The 20535-nt window shown below is 39.8% G+C and overlaps 1 long non-coding RNA gene across 1 annotated transcript; it reads right to left on the reverse strand.

Moving 5' to 3' along the window:
* Positions 1–8890: 8890 nt before the first annotated feature.
* LOC133000278 (uncharacterized) lies at positions 8891–11230 on the reverse strand. The gene is made up of 4 exons (XR_009678185.1): positions 11119–11230; positions 10515–10697; positions 9296–9454; positions 8891–9097 (listed from the first exon to the last, which is right to left on the reverse strand). It is a non-coding gene; the product is annotated as an uncharacterized LOC133000278 (long non-coding RNA).
* Positions 11231–20535: the final 9305 nt, after the last annotated feature.

The following is a 20535-nucleotide window of genomic DNA, read 5'->3' on the forward strand; positions in this document are numbered from 1 at the left end:
CACACACACACACACACACACACACACAAATGTGGAACAGATGTAAAATATTACTATCAATGTCCAGAATTAAAATGAATATTACTGACACAGTAAAAACCCTGATAGAGATTGAGTTGTCACAATTCTCTTTATTTTTTGAAAAGCAAAAATCTGTACGCAAGAGACTCGTGAACCATAGATTATTAATTATCATGTCCTTCACCTTTATTCATTCCCATCTTTGAAATAATTACTGAAACATTTTAACTGATTAAATAACACCTGATGCGAAGATGCGAAAACCATAATTATATCGGAGTAACAACTTTTTTTAAAATTAGAAAGACAGTGCCACAGGAGGTTTGTTCAGATGTGTGAGTGAACTTTATGTATTTGCAGGGTTGACACGTGTAGGTGTCTGTTGGAATTTACTAGGAACGGTTATATTGAAAGTCTGTATGAAGACGGGTTTTTTTGTGAGTGAAGCTTTTGTTTGTTGTTTAAGCAACATTAGATCCGTCTTCAACACATGAAGATAATTAAAGTAATGACTTGGATACGTAAAATCAACACATGACAAAAATTTGAATTGCTCTCACAGAAACTTCACTAAGAAAACTGAGTAAAGGGAACAATTAGACAAGGGCTGTGTCAGCTCTCACTCACTACTCAGTAATATTGCTGTCCAAATGTTAAGCGATAATATTTATATCCTATGTAGTGAACTTATTTTATCCCATTATGCTATTTATGTCATCTCCAACCATAGATCTTTGATATCAAAATCGATATTGTACGTTTTAATTGTGCAAAAACAATAACTCACTGACTGGTGTAGAGAAAATTACCAAGACAATGTATTCAACTGACTTCAGTGATTGTCTGATTTTTGCACCAGTGAAACTACCATGGGTTAAAAGGAAATATAGCTCCTATTGGATAAACTGCCTTGACATTTTCTGCAGATATAAATGTCTCACTCAGGATGAATAGTAACTGTCATGATTCCTTAATTTCTTCTCACAGTTCCCTCTAGTACCATCATCAAAATGTTAACTTCTGTTTATCACCAAATACCTTCCATTATTTTTGTATCCCTCTATGTAATGACTTATTTCTTAGAAAATAGTAATTTTTTAATTATTCCAGAGATAGAATCACATAAAAAAATATCATGTTTAAAATGTTGTTGTAGGTAAATTGTTGCCATATGGTACCAATGTGCAATCATGTAAAATACCACACAAACAAACTTAGGAGCCCTCAGGTTAGTGGTACTTTCTGAAACTACCTCAGACAACTTCTCCTTACCCACTTCCTCTCGGTTGGAGCATTTGTGGGGAGTGTCCGCAACATTAAGTGCCGTCATTAACCAATTAAGTGGATTGGAGTGGAGTTTAAAAACCCTTCAACTGCAGTGATGCTGATTTACTGACCATTATATTTAGGATCAGATATAATCCTCGTCTAGAAAATGATTTGTTAATTTGATTGTAAAGTGTACTGTATTTGCAGCTAACACGCTAAACTAAGATAGTGAACATGGGACACATTGCTGAAAGAATGTTAGCATTGTCATCGTTAGCATGCTTTCCAAGCTTGCATTAGTTTAATGTGGACGGACTCCTACAATTTTCTTTCCTATATTCTACTGGACTGTTTTCCCTGTAACATTTTGGTGGCAACATAATAACTTGCTGGATTATTTGGTTGTTTGTATCTAAAATCTAATCTAAAATCCCCAAAGTCCTTTTGGTTAGGAAAGGAAGGGTAGATTAAAGGTGTGTACCAATGTAATTCGCAGAATCTGAATGTAAAAGTGATGTTTTCACTAGTGGGCTTCATCTAAATTGTACCAATTGTGCTTTTCTTTACCCTAGAATGGGCCGTTTACATTTAAATACTCAGGATCAGGAAAGGGTCCTCTCCTCGCCGCCATATTTTTTTTACAGTTGTCTTAACTTGACAAATTAAACACCATCTGAGTTTTTATGACAATTGAAGGCTACCACAGGTTCTCTTTAATGTTTAGAAGGGGGGGGGGGAGGTGAGGGCTATTCAGCTGCAACACACAACTTCACTACTAGATCTTACTAAATTCTACACACTGAGCCTTTAAATATTAAACTTAACAATAATCTTTCTAACCTTAACCGAATATTGATACCTAAACATAACCAACTTGACCATCTGTCATCACTTCAAGTAGATACTGTTCTGCATTTCTGTCAGTGATATGTTCAGTATCAACGTATTTGTGACTTACCAATTATGCAAATCAACAACATACATAATTCAGTCACAATTATGTTTCCTACCATACCTATTTGATGCTGGAAATTAATTGTATATAAATGTAATATCTAGGATGCAGAGTTACTGATGACAGATTCACTGAGCTGCCTGCATGGCTGTTGACTTTTATGGACAAATATTTACAAGGGTCACATTCTGTATATTACATCCCAGATCATTTTCTATGATTCATCCGCACAGCCAGCCTTGCACTGTAATACACCCAGCTATGCAGTACATAGATGTAGATTTAGATACTTATAATATGATGTCCAGACTCAGTGATAGCACCAGTCAGTAGCTTGTTGTTGCTATGGAAATGTCTAGGCTTTGGTTATGTAACCTAAAAATATATATTTTGAAAAAAATCCCTCCATATGGCTATATTGCTTATCCTTTGAGGAGACAATCCCAGCTGACCTTGGGACAAAGGCGAGTTACAGCAGCCTATAGAAAAACATATAGTGCAATTTTAGTCTAATTATAGGTTTTAAAAGTAAATTTTGTATCGACTTTTAGAAAACATCTAAAACATCTCTGTGGTTCATCTGGTAAGAGTGTTCGAGGGGTAAGGGGTTGCATTGTAAGAGGGTGAACTTGGCTAATGTACCTGGCAAGTGTACTCAAGTGTAACTCAATGTAAACCACAACGTGAAAACCAGTGGAGATGGAAAAGCTGGCCATGGACAAGATAAGGATCACGAACAAGATGACTTTAAGTACCAGTGGGATGATTGCGACGTTAAAGAGCAGGTGCTCTCACCACGTGACCTAGTACGGCACACAGAAGAGTACCTTCACTTCACATGAGCTGATGTTCTAGACACGATTCACGTCTGACATTAGTATCAACAAGTACATTGGCCAGTGCTATGATAGTGCCGCTGTCATAATACCCTGTATCATAACCTTGATGGTCGATGGTGGATCGTGGTGGCGGCCGATAGGGATTAGTATTACAACTAGATTGCTTGGATATACAATATGCCTACTCACATAGACTAATATTATTGCTAATCCAGTTTGTGGGCATGTAGGTGGCTCATAGAGCACATCCACTTGTACCAGAGGATTAATCAGCGCAGTGGAGGGCTGTTAGGTGATTAATCCTCAGATCCAAAAGGCAGCAGCAGAGTGCAACAGAGGAGACATGGGGGCAGAGACATGAAGAGAGACACAGCCACACAGGAGACGACAGTCCATTTTATGTTTGGTCTGGTTAAAGAATATAAAATGCTGAAAAGTGAATGGAACGTCTCTGGCTGCTGATGGGAAACCCTGGTGGTATCAACATATGCCACAGTGCTGCCCAACCTTGAACCACCTCTATACCCACACCTCTATAATTACAATTGTCAATACTGCTCCCTTTTACTCTATCAGACATTTTTATTTTGTATTAATACTTTAAGCACTGATACTCCTCTGGATTTATGTGAGACACTGTCTTTTCTCATCGATGTTGAAGGTATAGTTATTTTGTTGATGTGTTCAGCTACACGCGGCGTTTATTGTACTTATATTAGTCCTGGGAGGGGGATCTCTCACATGTGGCTCTCTGAGGTTTCTACGTTTTTTCCAAAATGGTAAATTTGGTACTTTTTCCTTACTTTTTCCTTACTCATGCTGATGATATCGAATGTGGAACCTTGTTCAGCCCAGAGACAAATTCTGATTTGTGAATATGGGCTTTACTAATAAAAGTTGGTTGAACTGATTGAATGACAACTGGGCCAAGCTTAACGGCTCTTTGTCTGAAAAAAAAGCAGAGAAGACTGTGAACATCACACAGGAATTTCTCTTCCTCCTCTGTCCATACAAGGACACATTTAGTGATTTGCACAGACTTTTACATGAGAAGCAACAGCGGGGACCCAAGGAATAGCAACTTGACTTTGCTGTCCGTCAACACAGAACGTGCAAGAGACCTTGATGAGCAGGACATCATAGATGCTTTTACCATGAACCACAACAATAGACACATTGTCCCGCCCTGACAGATGTGACATCCAGCGGTTAGTAGGCACCCCCCCCCCTTCACTTTAATGGTTGTGTGTGTATTGTTAAGGCGTGTTTTTTTATCCTATATAATGAGAGAAGCCGATCCAAGATTTTGGTTCAATCAAATGTTTTATTTAAAGATACAATGAAGAGTTATTCATAGCTATGGACAATTATCATAGCCTATGCTAATTAAGTTAGCAGTAGGAAGATGAAAATGGCCCCGAACAGCAGGGGTTTGGTATAGTTATAACAGTAGATTTGATGTGATTGGTTATGAATATTTGGAGAGGAGTCACCGCAAATCACTTTGGATCTCCCTTATTGGTCCAGCCGCAGTCCCATGCCTCTTGTCACCGAATCCAGGAAGTGACATAGCAGCAGCACCTACGCTACTCTACCGGTTGCTAGGGCAACTCTATCTACCCTGACAGTCTGATGTTGTCCCGTAATTCAGCCTTGAGTAGAAAGTGTCTTGCTCCAGCCATCTCGGCTGCACCAATTTAACCATAACAAACTCTCTTCGACTCTCCTATCAGGACAGCTGTTAGACTGACCATCCTTGTGACGTACAAACATTATTAGCAAATTCCAAATATTAAATATGATAAGCGAAAGGTTGAAAATAATGATTTGTATAAGGTAATGTTATTGACCCACTGCTCCTACCTCCCCTTCCGCCTTTATGAAAAGAGTCAGTGCCATTATGGTTTGAGAACCTATTATTGTGTGTCTGCTCCATCAAAACAATCTTGACTGTGAATGTGTAAACATTCGCATCCTCGAAACTAAACAATGTCATACTGACTTTGCCCCAGAAAGGACAGCTCCTTGAATTCTGTCTGATGTTGAATACAGCTAATGAAAATATGCTTTAATATCCAAGAAGTTAATTATGAGGACAACTAAAAGATACATTATTGGCACTAAACAGCAACGGTTATTAAATTAATTTTGTATGTGCATTATATCTAGCTAAAAATACCTCTAGCTTTATTATTAAGAGTTCTTTCAGACACAACCTATAGTTAAAAGTTTGAAATTCCTAACAGTATGTGTGTGTTTGGCACAGCATACAACTGTGTACAGTATGTGTAGGCTTTGGCTGGAATAATACTATACATTGTCTATTGGTGAAATAATGACAGGTATTGTAATTTGCTTCTTTAATTTGAAAATTGACTAACAACTGCCATACATCAACCACGTCAGGACTGCAGTGAAAACACCCTGGTGCAACCCACGTCCAGAGGTGATATAGTGGAATTTAATCCGACATTCATTCAGGAGAGCTGTCAGGAGACGCAGCCTTCTGTCACCTGAGACATAGAGGCTGTGAAAACAGTCAACAATTCATTTAAACCCAGGAGATTAACCAGACACTCCCTCTACACCCACTCCTTCTCACCAAAACCATAGGAATAATTTGGTAGCAGTGCTTCTATCACAGGCTAAAACCCGATTCTGTCCAGTTTCTCCCTGGGACAGTGTCCGAAACTCTGGCTTGACTAGGACACTTTGCTTTCTGCTCGCACTTCTTACTTTTTCACAGTTTACAAATACTTTTTTGTATGTGAATCTACAATAAAAAAAAATAAAAAAACAAGAGAAAGAAATGGACACAGCAACCCGTGACGAAGGACAGAAAGACAGCCGGGTTGGAAGAGAGAGCGAGGGATCATCCAGTGGGGATGACAGGAGCAACAGAGAGAGGAGAAAAAAGGAGGGAGAGATAGTGAAGCGGGACATAGATGACCTTCTTTTAGCTTTTAAACCATGCTGTTCATGCCATCGCATCACTCAGAGACAAGAACACCTCCTATACCCTGCTGCTGCGACATGAACATGACAGGCACTGTCTGATATACTGAACAACCGTCTCTAATACACACACACACTTTTTTCCCTTTGAGGCTCTGTGTGATCACATTTACAGTAAAACATCAGATTTTCATGTACATGTAATTTGACTTGCCTCATTATCATGATGTGATCTTACAGTTTGTCAGTCTGTGAATTATTTGATTCAGCATCCTTGTGAGTTTTATTACTTACTTCATTTCAAACGTTCATTTATAAGCAGGATTTATTCTCCTGAACTCTTTTTTCATTAGGATATTGTCAAAACACAAAGTAAAAGCTACATTCATATTTCCCATAGATAAAAGTCATTAGTCTTGTGGTATCCTTGAAAAAATAAAAGGGCACAGTTGAGACAAAGCTTGAGACAAGCAACTCCTTAAGTGGGACGGAAATTGGCAACCCAGTCTCATCAGGAAACGTTCAGTGGGAACGTTGGTCCACTTGAACAAACGTTTCCATCTCACAATCTGGCCTATCAGATTGTGAGATGGAAACGTTTGGTCCGCCCATTGTTTTGCATTGACGTGTTTTCACGTCACGTGACTCCCGAGTTCCCGTCTCCGGAAAGGAAAACATGGCGGACAGTCCTTGTTTTTTCAGATAAAACATGATTTTGTAACTTAGTCTGGGCATAAAAATACATTCTGACACCATTTCTAGCGAGAAATGTGGTCTTTGCTTCCACAGTCTTCAGCCAGTTTGTGCTTATGATATATATTTTAATAGTTATCACGAATGTTTTTATCGTTGCTATGGTGGTTCATCGTTCAGTGATTGTGTATGTTATTCATGTTAAATAATATTAATATTTGAGGCTAGATTACACCTCTAATGCGAAGGATCTTGCGAGTCTGTTCAGAGGCGGACATGAGTGTGACACCGGACCGAGATCGCGAACGGACCGGAACTGACGTGTGGCTGGCGTAAAAAAAGGTTTTGTAAACATTCTGTCCATTTAACTTAGCGCTGTCATAAACACGGACCATTTGGAAGACAACGATGTCATCTTCCTTCTGTCAGGTAAGTAGTTTATTGTTTTTAAAGATCTATTACGATCTAGGTTCACAGTCCGAGTGCTGAGACAGCGGATGCGGAGTCCGTCGATAAACACAATGGATGCATTTCTTCAGCTAATATGCCATTGTTAGCCACATGCTTCAGCCCACGGTAGCATGTGATTACCTGGGAGGTGAAAACATGGTTTTTGAAACCAGTTCAAGACGCTTAGCTCATCATTAAGGGACGCTACAATATAAATAAAAACATGAATTTGATTTATGAATGCTTTAGATTAATAAGGAGTGTATTTCTCGACCATTACTCCTCAATAACAGATCAATTTGGTTTAATGTATAGTATGCAATATGACAATAATGTTTTCATGTTATGGAGTTGCGATTCATTTTATAAAACAATTGCTATGTTCTGTTTTTTAATCAAGGAGGATCCAAGTGAAGCTACAGGAGTTTCATTAACGTCAATAACTTGGACCGAACAGTTTGTTTTGCTTGATGAAGAGGAGGAAGGGCAGCCTGGAGAGAAAGAGAAGCCGGGTTGAGCCCACTTCCATCATCCACGTACCACAAGGAAGATGAGGGGGAGAAATTATCCTACCATTAAAGAGGTACTTTTAAGTTACATACCAGAAACACCATTTTATATAATGTGCCAAATATAAATTTGTATTAAATCCCCAAAGTACGCTGGCTGAAATACAAGTTAATATCACACTGAAAGAGTTTTGATCAATCATGCTTCCCTGCTGTGGTTGTTCAACTGGGAAAACAACTTTTTCCAAAGGAAGGCAAGTAAATTTAAGGAATGCATCTGCAAAGTTTTCCTCTGTTATGTATAATGATGACCCCCATCAAACATTATGTTATTAATAATATTTACACCTTTTCATTTATACTGTTTATTTCTGTCTACATGTTTGAATTTGCCTTCATTAGTTTCAGAAAAGAGCGATGATGTATCGGTCAGTGGGCGGCAGCACGAGACTCCGCAAACTAGTCTCTAAGCAAAGTAGACGAAGGCATTGAGGTTGCGGCCTGCCATCATTATTATTTTGCTTAAGGGACTGAATACGTTTCATGCAGAAATATTAGCATTTCCCTTATATCTACCAAAACTGCTTGTTTCACAGACTGCAGTTTTGTTTTGATCCGATGTGGTGTGCAAATACTAACCGTATATCTGCAATGGGTTGTTGTGCATTAACATTTGTAACTCTAATTTTGTTTTCATTGTAGTATTAATGTGTTTGAATAAGTCAGTCTGCCGATTACCAGCTACTGATTTAAAGTGAAACATCTATTGCTATCCTCTGTGTTCATTTCTTTAATGTTAAGAATGTTTCTCATACGACCTTATCAGATTGCATTGTGAAACATCTGGGTCACCTACTTTTAGTGTTAACAAGAGGGTGAACTTACTTATGACTGGATGTATTTAGCACTGATACACAAGCTTGATGTTACACATCTTAAATAATATGATATGGTTGCCACTTAGACAACAAGACCTGTGTGCTTTGCTGTTACTATAACTCACTGAACCTCAGATAAAGTAATTTTCTGACTTCCGTTACTGAGGTACTCTCTACAGAATGTAACGTGCCCATTCTACTTCAAATCCATTGGATCATTGTGTGTTTATGTTGCTTAAAGCAGAGCATTCACTGCTTTAATGTAATCAACATCTTATCTGCCAATATCATGGTGTAAACGTGCAAGGAAATACCAATATGTTATGATCAATGTCATTTATTGTGCACAAACATTACATTAAGGCATCTGCTGGAAATTATATGATCAACAATTCTCAGACGGCAGCTCTGGACAAAGTTCTGTGACTCCAGGTCTGCCCGGATGGTGTGATGTAAACAGGGGGTTAGCATCAGGAGTGGAAGCTGCAGGAGGGACCGTGGAGCTGAGGCAGCTTCTCTTGAGAATAACTGAAGAACACAAACAAAACATAGTGTTAAATTATGAAGATGGTTCCCTCTGATTTTTTTTTAAAAACATAAACGTCAGACAGGTCCCTAAAAAATAAATATGCTAAAGCTAACAGCTACCAAACACCAAGCTAATAGCAGGGCCCACCAGTAGCAACAGTAGCATGGCAGCAGATTTTATTTAATCACAGCGCTCACATTTCTTCATCAGTGGAGAAGTACTTCGCCATGTTTCCTCTTCAGAGGAGGATTCCTCCAAACCTGCTGCAGCCTGCTCAGCTTGAACTCTGTGGAATCTTCTCTTGAGCACGCAGACAAGGCCCTCATGTCCCATCTCCATAAATGCGTCAGTACTACCTGAGAATATATGATAAAAAACAAAACGTTTTAAAAGTGCGTTTGTATGTATATATACACACATACAAGGCTTTCTTTTCTGCAGAAATCCATTTCCTGAGTTGATGTCTCTGCTTATGCCATCTAAAATGTGAAACCAAATATATTTTTTGTATACCAATACAAGATGTCCAATGTAACACCAATAAAATCCAGTCTACTACACTAACATTTTAATGCCTCTGCAATAGCGAGTCGCCGGAGGCATTACTGCATGTTTTCGGGTTGTCTAACTGTGTATTTGTCTTAAAGTCAAAAGGTCAAGGCCACACTGACCTCATGTTATGGTTTCAGTTGTCAAGAGGTTACAGTGACATTTATATGAGAGAAAATATGTAGAAATATGTAGACGGACACTGCACTGGTTAGTGATGTTCTCAACATTCTTTGCACAGTCTGTCAAAACAAAATTAGAGTTACAAATGTTAATGCACAACAACCCATTGCAGATATACGGTTAGTATTTGCACACCACATCGGATCAAAACAAAACTGCAGTCTGTGAAACAAGCAGTTTTGGTAGATATAAGGGAAATGCTAATATTTCTGCATGAAACGTATTCAGTCCCTTAAGCAAAATGATAATGATGGCAGGCCGCAACCTCAATGCCTTCGTCTACTTTGCTTAGAGACTAGTTTGCGGAGTCTCGTGCTGCCGCCCACTGACCGATACATCATCGCTCTTTTCTGAAACTAATGAAGGCAAATTCAAACATGTAGACAGAAATAAACAGTATAAATGAAAAGGTGTAAATATTATTAATAACATAATGTTTGATGGGGGTCATCATTATACATAACAGAGGAAAACTTTGCAGATGCATTCCTTAAATTTACTTGCCTTCCTTTGGAAAAAGTTGTTTTCCCAGTTGAACAACCACAGCAGGGAAGCATGATTGATCAAAACTCTTTCAGTGTGATATTAACTTGTATTTCAGCCAGCGTACTTTGGGGATTTAATACAAATTTATATTTGGCACATTATATAAAATGGTGTTTCTGGTATGTAACTTAAAAGTACCTCTTTAATGGTAGGATAATTTCTCCCCCTCATCTTCCTTGTGGTACGTGGATGATGGAAGTGGGCTCAACCCGGCTTCTCTTTCTCTCCAGGCTGCCCTTCCTCCTCTTCATCAAGCAAAACAAACTGTTCGGTCCAAGTTATTGACGTTAATGAAACTCCTGTAGCTTCACTTGGATCCTCCTTGATTAAAAAACAGAACATAGCAATTGTTTTATAAAATGAATCGCAACTCCATAACATGAAAACATTATTGTCATATTGCATACTATACATTAAACCAAATTGATCTGTTATTGAGGAGTAATGGTCGAGAAATACACTCCTTATTAATCTAAAGCATTCATAAATCAAATTCATGTTTATATTTATATTGTAGCGTCCCTTAATGATGAGCTAAGCGTCTTGAACTGGTTTCAAAAACCATGTTTTCACCTCCCAGGTAATCACATGCTACCGTGGGCTGAAGCATGTGGCTAACAATGGCATATTAGCTGAAGAAATGCATCCATTGTGTTTATCGACGGACTCCGCATCCGCTGTCTCAGCACTCGGACTGTGAACCTAGATCGTAATAGATCTTTAAAAACAATAAACTACTTACCTGACAGAAGGAAGATGACATCGTTGTCTTCCAAATGGTCCGTGTTTATGACAGCGCTAAGTTAAATGGACAGAATGTTTACAAAACCTTTTTTTACGCCAGCCACACGTCAGTTCCGGTCCATTCGCGATCTCGGTCCGGTGTCACACTCATGTCCGCCTCTGAACAGACTCGCAAGATCCTTCGCATTAGAGGTGTAATCTAGCCTCAAATATTAATATTATTTAACATGAATAACATACACAATCACTGAACGACACCACGCAGGGATGGTGATTTAAACAGCACGCTACGACGTTGTGTGCATGGCAGCGTCATAGCAACCACCATAGCAACGATAAAAACATTCGTGATAACTATTAAAATATATATCATAAGCACAAACTGGCTGAAGACTGTGGAAGCAAAGACCACATTTCTCGCTAGAAATGGTGTCAGAATGTATTTTTATGCCCAGACTAAGTTACAAAATCATGTTTTTATCTGAAAAAACAAGGACTGTCCGCCATGTTTTCCTTTCCGGAGACGGGAACTCGGGAGTCACGTGACGTGAAAACACGTCAATGCAAAACAATGGGCGGACCAAACGTTTCCATCTCACAATCTGATAGGCCAGATTGTGAGATGGAAACGTTTGTCCAAGTGGACCAACGTTCCCACTGAACGTTTCCTGATGAGACTGGGTTGAAATTGGTAGTTCTGGAAAACTGGTGTCAGGAAGAGGAAGCAAGATGTACAAAGGCTGTCACTCAAGCCATAATGGATGAAGTGGGAAAGCATGGAGAAAAGAAAGATCAGCTGGAAGGACCTGTGGGCGATGGAAACATGGATATTGGTGTATGTTGGCCAGCGGTTTACAGTCCCATCACATATTGTCAGGATCACTACCACAGTTACTGGCACATGCGCACTGCGGTATGCAGACATGGCATTTGAGGCAGAACAACATGGCTGGAAAGCAATAGTTTGCCCTGTGGAGGTTGACTGCAAGGGTTTCCTTACATCATCCAACATCAGGTTGCTCAAAGATCTGGGGATCCACGGACAAGCCCTGCACCAGACCATAAAGGAAACATCACACACTGCAGAACCCTGCAGCCAATGGCTCTGGATCAGGAGGAAAGATCCCGGCTGTGCCCCTGGATTCTAGGGACGCACACAGATCTGATCAATCTGTGTTGGGCCTGATTTAGAAGAGTGTGTCTTGTGATTGAATGGCCAAAACACCTGATGACGTTAAGGTACACAACTGATGTTATGTCCCTAACATCCGCTGCTGGCTGCTAACACCTGCTAACATCTACTGTTAGAAAAAAAATTGTGCCGAAGATCTTCAAACGTACAAGGGACTTTCACCATCTCGTCCTATATTCTAAAAATGTTGGGAATCTTTCATATTTCCCCTCTTTGTGTTTCCCTTATGGCTGTGGTTTCCTGGTTTTCACTTACTCAGATGCAAACCTCTCCTGTTACAGTATTTAATCACCAGTTCATCCCACCAGACCTCATCAGGTGACACTGTCACACACAGTGATTGGAATGCTGAGGCTGTTGGCTGTGTAATTGCAATAAAAGAATGAAAATACTTTTAAATTTGATTTTTATTTATCTAATACTGCACTTTTGTACAAGGACTATAGCGCTATCCTGCAATACAAGAACAGAACTGCCAAGATGTGTGACACAAAGTCATTATTGAATAACACGAACGCAAAAGCCACCACAGAAATGTATTCCAATAGTTTTCTGGCTTTGCAGTCGTCATTGCGTTTGTGTGAGACATTTCAACCACAGTACGTACACTTACCAATAAGTCAAATTATATACTTCATTCGATCTCTCCTGAGATCATCTGTGTCATCTGCATTTGAGTTCTCAAGGAGGTAACACCTTGTAGCGACAGCTGTTATTTCAGACAACCCAAATTATAGCAATTGGCTGGTAAAGTGCAGCCTGGTTTTTTTCACTTTTATTTTAAACTGAAGATCTGTTGTTTAAAAAATGATGACACATTTCCACTGGTAAATGTTATCGCTGTATCAGAGTGGAGAGCTGGACATACAGCAGCAGTAACTAAGGTGGATGGAGCCTAATTTAGACACCGTATGAAACATAAGAACACAACAGGATACAAAAGAATAAATCACCACTAAGTGAAATACAATGCGCTACTCTCTTCTCAAAATCCTATCTCGCGAGCTGGATATTATTAATTGCAACATATCCTCTCCGATTTTGGAGATTCTCATTAAATTGGATGACGACTTAGTAGAAACACAATCTCTCACCATTTCTATTTTTCGCCCCTATCTCTTATCAAAGCTTTATCTCCAGCTCTTACCCTCCTGCTCTCTCCACACACCACGAGTACAGCGCCCTCATTTGTTTTTATCCTGTAGATAATGACGTTTCATTTGGCCCCTGCTTGTGTGGGCTGGTAAAACCAAACTCTCTGTTTCTCTCTCTGTCAGATGAAGAAAAAACCTGGGCCATAAATGTGCAGAAAATGATCACATCTGCCGCTTTAGTTTTCCTTGTTATTTTTTTCAGTAATCCCAGTTTAAGGTTTTGTGCTTCTTCAGGTCAGAAGATAAATGGCTCCTGTGTGTACATGATTTGTTATAGATTATTCTAGTTGACAAGATAATAATAATAGATAATTTCAACTGTGACTTTTGTATTCACCATCTAATGGTCCCTGTAGATAATGCTTTGCTGAGGCCTATTTAATGGACTGATTGGTGCCCTTGGAAACACGGGACAAATGATGTAATTAGATTAACTTAAATCTGAAAGTATCCAACAAATCAGTGGATTCTTTATTGTCTCTTACTACCTCTTCATCGTCTGAATCAGTTTCATTGATGCATTCAGTAATTAGATGATTTTCTAACCCATTCGCTCAGAGGGTTCTGTTGAGGGTCCCAAAAGAAAAAGAGAGTGCTCACATGTAAATTAATTCAGAATAGTTAGTATCTGTGGCCTCACAGAGAGAAGGTTCATGGTTCCGGGTTCCGGGTTCCCTCCAGTCATCAACACTAACTTCTGTCTCAGGTGATCCCATCACAAGTGGACAGAGAGAGAGAACGTGTGCAGCACATCACTCAATGAGATTTTACTCATTTGAAACCATAACAAAAATAAAATTTGAAAATCAATATGCAGCCAATGTTGATATTGTGGCTTTTAGTCTTAAAAAAAATCAATGTATGGGGAAAACTGAGAAGTCTAAGAATATTGTGGGTTAATTATAGAGGGTCACAAGACGTCAGCTGCTGTGAGATGACAAAGCTTCATGTGGCCCAGGACACATTTTGTGACACCTCTGAAAGGAGAGTAAATTGTCCACACAGATCTTACAGAGACTGAAAGATGTTCATTGTGTGTCTGTGAGTCCTGAAAGATACAGAACAGTCAAGTGTTAACAGTTTAACAATTGTTTCATGATTGAAATACTATGTCATGCTTTAAATATACATGTAGACTGAACTTGTTTTCTTTCTTTTCTTTACAAAGCATAATTCGGTGGCACAATTTTGATTGTTTGGGATTCTTTGTTAGTCTAACTAATTTTTTTTAACTTTAAAGTTTAAGAATCATGATAGATTGAAGTTGTCTGAACAAAGCGATTAATTGGCGCAAAAAAATTAAGATTTTAAGTTTGCCTCAAAACTCCAAATTCTATTGCAGTTAGTTGTCTTGAATTTTTGAGTTTTCCCAGCTTTTTAATATTAACAGTGTGAAACCACTTGAGTATTGTACATTATTGTATCATTCCACTATAATTCCCCCCATAGAGACTTGAAAAGACTTGAACAACAGTAGAGACAAGATGAGTCTATCTGGATAATTCTGACTGAACCAGCACTGACCCAGATGACCCCCCCCAACACCCTAAAACTCCAGCTGAGGTCACAGCATGTGTGTGTGTCTAAAGCCTGTCTGCTGTAGAGCTACGGTGGTGTCTGTCAAATCAGCCTACTCTCCATTCTGCATCATTTACCTTGTTGTTCTTCATCCCCCTATCCTATTTGTCACTGTTGTATTTCATCATGCCTTTGTATAAATCCTACATTTTCATTGAAGACCTATATCTTTCTGCCGGCTGCATCTCAGTTTATCCAAGGCGTGAACAGGGGGGTTGAGTAATGTGTTGAAAAAACTCAGACAAGACGCCCATGGATTTTAAGGATATATCGAAGCTGCTTAGCTGGTGACTTATTATTTGCTCCATTCACAGGCAAGATAGTAAATCTTAGCTGACCAAACTTACTCCGTCTCCTTTTTCTTCTGTTCATCCGTCTTTTTCAGCAGCAGTCCTCCAACATTTCTCTGTCTCTCACGTCTCCTTGTCCCTGTCTCCTCTTTTGCCAAATAATGACTGTGCATCACGTTTGCTTCATTTCAGGAAATAATCATTGTCTCTTTATCACGAATTTCCCTGTGATTTGATTGCAACATATCTGTGGCTTACTCTTTATCAACAGGCTACATCGACATGTGCACAGGCTAAAATCCAGCTTTGTCTTTGCTCAGTGTGAGTGAAATGCAGCGATGGGTGCCATAGGACCTGAATAATTCATGTGTGCTCTGGCTCTGTCCGTGTGTTTTAAATACTGGTTATAGACCAGGAAGCTATGAATCATTCATCAGAGGCGATTAAAGTCTGCTGTTAATTAACCCTTATCCTTTCCTATGGTAGTATGGAGGGGGTCAGTGACTGGTCCCCGTCCTGACCTCTCAGACCACCTGCTCACTCCCTTCGTCTGTCACTCCTGGATTTTAGCTCTCTGTCTTACTGGAGCGTGAGGGGTTGTGTGATTGTTTGCCTTTTCTCACAGAGAAGAGGTCAATCCCACTGAGATTTAAGCCACACAAAAAAACAATTGTATTTGGGTGTTATAACATCTAAGAGTAGACTGTGTTGTTCAGTGTAAATGACACTTTGCAATATGTTTTGAGTGTACTGAGTATGTGTATGTTAAACGTTGAATGTGCGACTGTGACTGTGTGTATGTGTGTGTGTGTGTGTGTGTGTGTGTGTGTGTGTGTGTGTGTGTGTGTGTGTGTGTGTGTGTGTGTGTGTGTGTGTGTGTGTAATTGCCGTGACGAGACAAGATGTTGAGAACTCAGCGGTGCATGTCGTCAGACTGCTTGAACGCTCCGCGGAGGGCCCCACAGAGAGGAGGATGGAGGGAAGAGACAGGAGTGGGTGGAGGGATGAGAGGAAGAGAGAGGGAGAGACAGATAAATGAATAAACAATGTTTTATTGTTTAAACAACAGAGAACTTCACAGGGACATCAGAGGGAGCAGCTGTAAAACTGAAGGTGTGATTTGAGTTCTACGATATTTCAAGAAAATGGAGACGTTTTACGGACGAGGCAGAGTTTGTGTCAGGACCGAGGTCAAATTAATTTCATTGCACCTGGTTCAAAATATCATTCACTGGCTAATAAGGGAGAACAAAACTGTTCAATTTTGTGTGTGTGTGCCGGCATGTGCATTTGTGTAATGTGTGTGAAGACATTGCTGAATGTATCCAGATTCAGATGTATTAATTCCCCCTTTAATTCTCCTGTCTCCTCCAGTTTTTGACATATGAACACATGAAAGCCAGTGTCAGTTACAATTAAAGGGGAATGCCAATATTTTTCAACCCGGTCCATGTGTCTGTACATATGTATGTGTGTGTGATGTATCAAAACTTTGGTAATCAGTCAAGTAGATCATCTCCACAAGTAACTGTGACACTGCTTCAGTGGCTACAATGGAATCTTATGGGGCAACTGCAACAATCCATGAAATGTCCACCGTAAGCGCTTTTGCTTCCTGCTGGTTGTAATCCCGAGTCGAGTCTGAGATATCAGGTATTTTTGATAGCGATGACATTTGGTGAAAAGAACCACAAAGATGACAACAATTTGTGAGCAAAATGGTTGCAAAAGCCGTCAAATCCAATTCAAAAACCAACAAAGTTACTTCAGCTAATTTAAAAGTAGCTTCACACTGTTTACTCTTGCTATTTAAATGTTGTCACTGCAGGAGAAACCGCTGGAATAAAGCATCTTGGAATTATGCGTGAACACTCCTGAGTCTGAATATTTTTCTTGCTCTGACATCGTCTGAATGCAGCATTAAAGTATACAGCATCTGGCAGTGAATAACAGAGTGAAGGTTAAAGGGAAATAAGTGTGACATGGAATAATGGCCAGGACACAAACCAGGATCATGGTAAGACCATGAACTGGATTTCTCATCATCATGTAACCGTTTTAATGTCATTAAAAAAAGGAGCGAGTGAAGCTGGAAAAGGGAGGCAGGGAAAGAGAGGAGGCCTCTGAGGACCCTGTTGATTTCTATCAAGTGAGCAGCATTTTAATTCCATGTACCAAGGCCAGCAGACTGCAGATGGACATGCACACAAAATCACACACATATTTGTTACCTGCACATTCCTTCTACCATCCTGTCAGTCTCACAATCTGAAATGGGATAGTTCACAGAAAAATTAAGATTCACTCATTATCTACACTGCACCTTAGCATCAAACGTGCCCATAACTTATTGTGTCTTACTGTATTTATTGTTGTCTTAGTGTATGTATTGTTTTTTTATGTCCAACTGTTGTTTTATGTTTTATGTACAGTGCACCAACCACACCAAGGCAATTTCCTGTATGTGCAAATATACTTGGCAAATAAAAGAATTCTGATTCTAATCTACTCACCATAATGCTGATAGGGGGTTGTTGGGTGGATTTGGCTGCTAAGCTGTTTACCCCTGAGACTCCAAAAGTGTTTTGTGGACACAAACACTTCACCCAACCGTCCATCGGCATAGTGGAGAGTAGATAATGAGTGGATTTTTATTTTTCGGTGTTCCTTTAATACACTAACAAACACAAACTTTCACCTGGAACCTGTCCTGGCTTTCCAACTCTACTCACCCCAACACCCTCTTTGCAAAGCCAAATGGTTTGCAATATATCTTGACAGGGCCTGGGACTGATGAAGCTCATGTGTGTGTGTGTGTGTGTGACTGGTGGTTGTGGTGGTGGTGGAGGTGGTGGAGGGAGAGTGACAGGCAGTGACGGTGGGTACACAGCGTAACCTTTAGAGTGGAGCCACAGGAGCATGACGGCCAGACTCCAAGGTAACAGAGAGAGAGACAGCGTGAGGTGTGCTGGGGTTGTGGGGGGGGAGAAGGAGAAAGTCGACAGGTAGGGGAGATAGAAACTTCAATGTATCTGTGTCATCTGCTCCTCTGTCTGTTTTGTTTTGCTGTGTCCCAGTGCAAAGCTGCTACCAGCCAAGAGGTTAGACAAAGAAGTTCAACAATTTGGTAAGCATGCGTATTTACTATCCTTTTGGGACTGACATGACAAACAAGAAAGATTTTCCTGCAATAACAAACAATATCATATCTTCATATGCACGCTGATAGAATTAGTGGTCGCTGTAACCTTTCCCTTTCTTCATTGAGAGTTCACATCCTGCATGGACATAATTATTACAATGATCTGTAACTCTCTTATTCTAACCCTAACCCAAAATTGAAAAGAAGTTCGCTAAACAACTATAAACCCGTCAAATTAGTACAATAAAAAAAAAGAAAATTGCTGGACCAACTCCCAAGAATTGCTAACACTCAAGTGGATCACGTCTGTTAAAATTAACAAGATACATTGAAGTCGTTTTCAGAGATTAAATATCCGGAGAATTGGGTCCGGACTTCCTCCAGAGTTTGCCTTCTCACATGCTCAGTGCAGTGAGAGGTTCTCTGCTGAAACGCGACAACACAGAAATCTCTGGAGTGTTCAAGTGAATTAACATATTCAATCTGCTCCGGATATCACATGTTTTTTTTTAAAGCACATTGACAACACAGCATCGGCCCATATCGCCACAAACTCTCTTGACATCTTCGTCTGTGTCTCCTTCATGTGTGACATCACTTTTCATCCTCAGATAAATACAAATTATTTATTTTTTTCTTTCATTTTTGCATCTGTCGTGTGTTATGAAAAATCATCAACAGACCCTCTTCCTTGCGCTGAATCCAATGGAGGTTCTCCTCTTGTGTTCTCACATCGATCCTTTGGACATTCTGCAGTCCTTCACCAGGGGACTGGCCGGAGAAAGTCAGAAGAAAGTCCGCAAGCTCTCACTCAGACATTTTAGTTCACACATACAGCTCCTCCACAGAATGTCTGCGGAGTTCAGTGCATGTCTGAAAGCAGCTTAAGTCAACTGCTCTTCGAAGGCACCCTCCAAAGCATGTGGCATCTGAATAAAGACGCAGCTTCTTTGACCTCTTTTTAGTTTAGCACAGACATGAGACAGATACCTCTCTCATCATCTCCCTCGAACAAAATGGATGAAAGTTGTGAATAAGAACAAAAGAACGCAGGTGTGTTTCCGTACCCTGTGAGTTACAACTGAGTTTCTCTTAATCCACCATGACTTAATTACACTGGGACCTAATCATTCCTCGTGTCCAGCAGCACTGATTTTAATTAGCTTCTCTGTATACACCATGCACACGTGAACACATACACGAGCGCGCACATCCGCTACATATGCAATGACATGGTGCCTATTTATACTTAACCCACGCTCATATGCACACACTGACACAGCCGAGTGTCTGGCTGTAACATTTTTCTCATTAGGATCTCTGTCCCATCAATTGAGGCGTGGTGAATAATTTATAGATATCGGAGAGTAGAGAGTTGGCAGAGGATGAGCGTGTCCAGCTCAGGTCCCTGGTGTGAGTTTTTTCTCTGGTTCCACATGTCAAGGGGGTCGTTCTGCCAATACTGTGAGGCAGCTCAGATGTCCTGTCCTGACAGGCCACACTCAAATACGTGCTCACATACACACAGGATGGATATTCATACAGATTCACAGATTTAACTACACAAACACACAATAATAATAATAATAATAATAATAATAATAATAATAATAATAATAACAATAATAATAATAATAATAATAATGGCTTGTATGTATATAACGCTTTTTACAGGACCCACAGGGCTGCTTTGCATATGTCTGTGAGGACTCAAAGAGTGTTCGTCCTCCAACCAGAAGGTCGGTGGTTCAATCCTCAGTCTTCCCCAGCTGCATGCCGAAGTGTCCTTGGGCAAGAAACTGATCCACTTAAATAGCCCCTAAACGATGTTGAATACACAAACTTTAAGTCCCTTTGGATAAAAGCGTCTGCCAAATGACATGTGATCATAGGGTCAGAAAAGTGACTCAATGAATAATAATGTTGTCATAAAATGCTACAAAAGATTTCTTTTCATGATCTTTATCATGATTAAATGGTGCAGTTTTGGGAAAAAAATGTTGCACTTTCTATGATTTTTTTTTGCACTTTGCACTTGAAGTGGTCGTGTGCTGGTACC

Source organism: Limanda limanda, chromosome 4, assembly GCF_963576545.1.
Source record: "Limanda limanda chromosome 4, fLimLim1.1, whole genome shotgun sequence".
In the NCBI taxonomy this organism is placed as follows: domain Eukaryota; kingdom Metazoa; phylum Chordata; class Actinopteri; order Pleuronectiformes; family Pleuronectidae; genus Limanda; species Limanda limanda.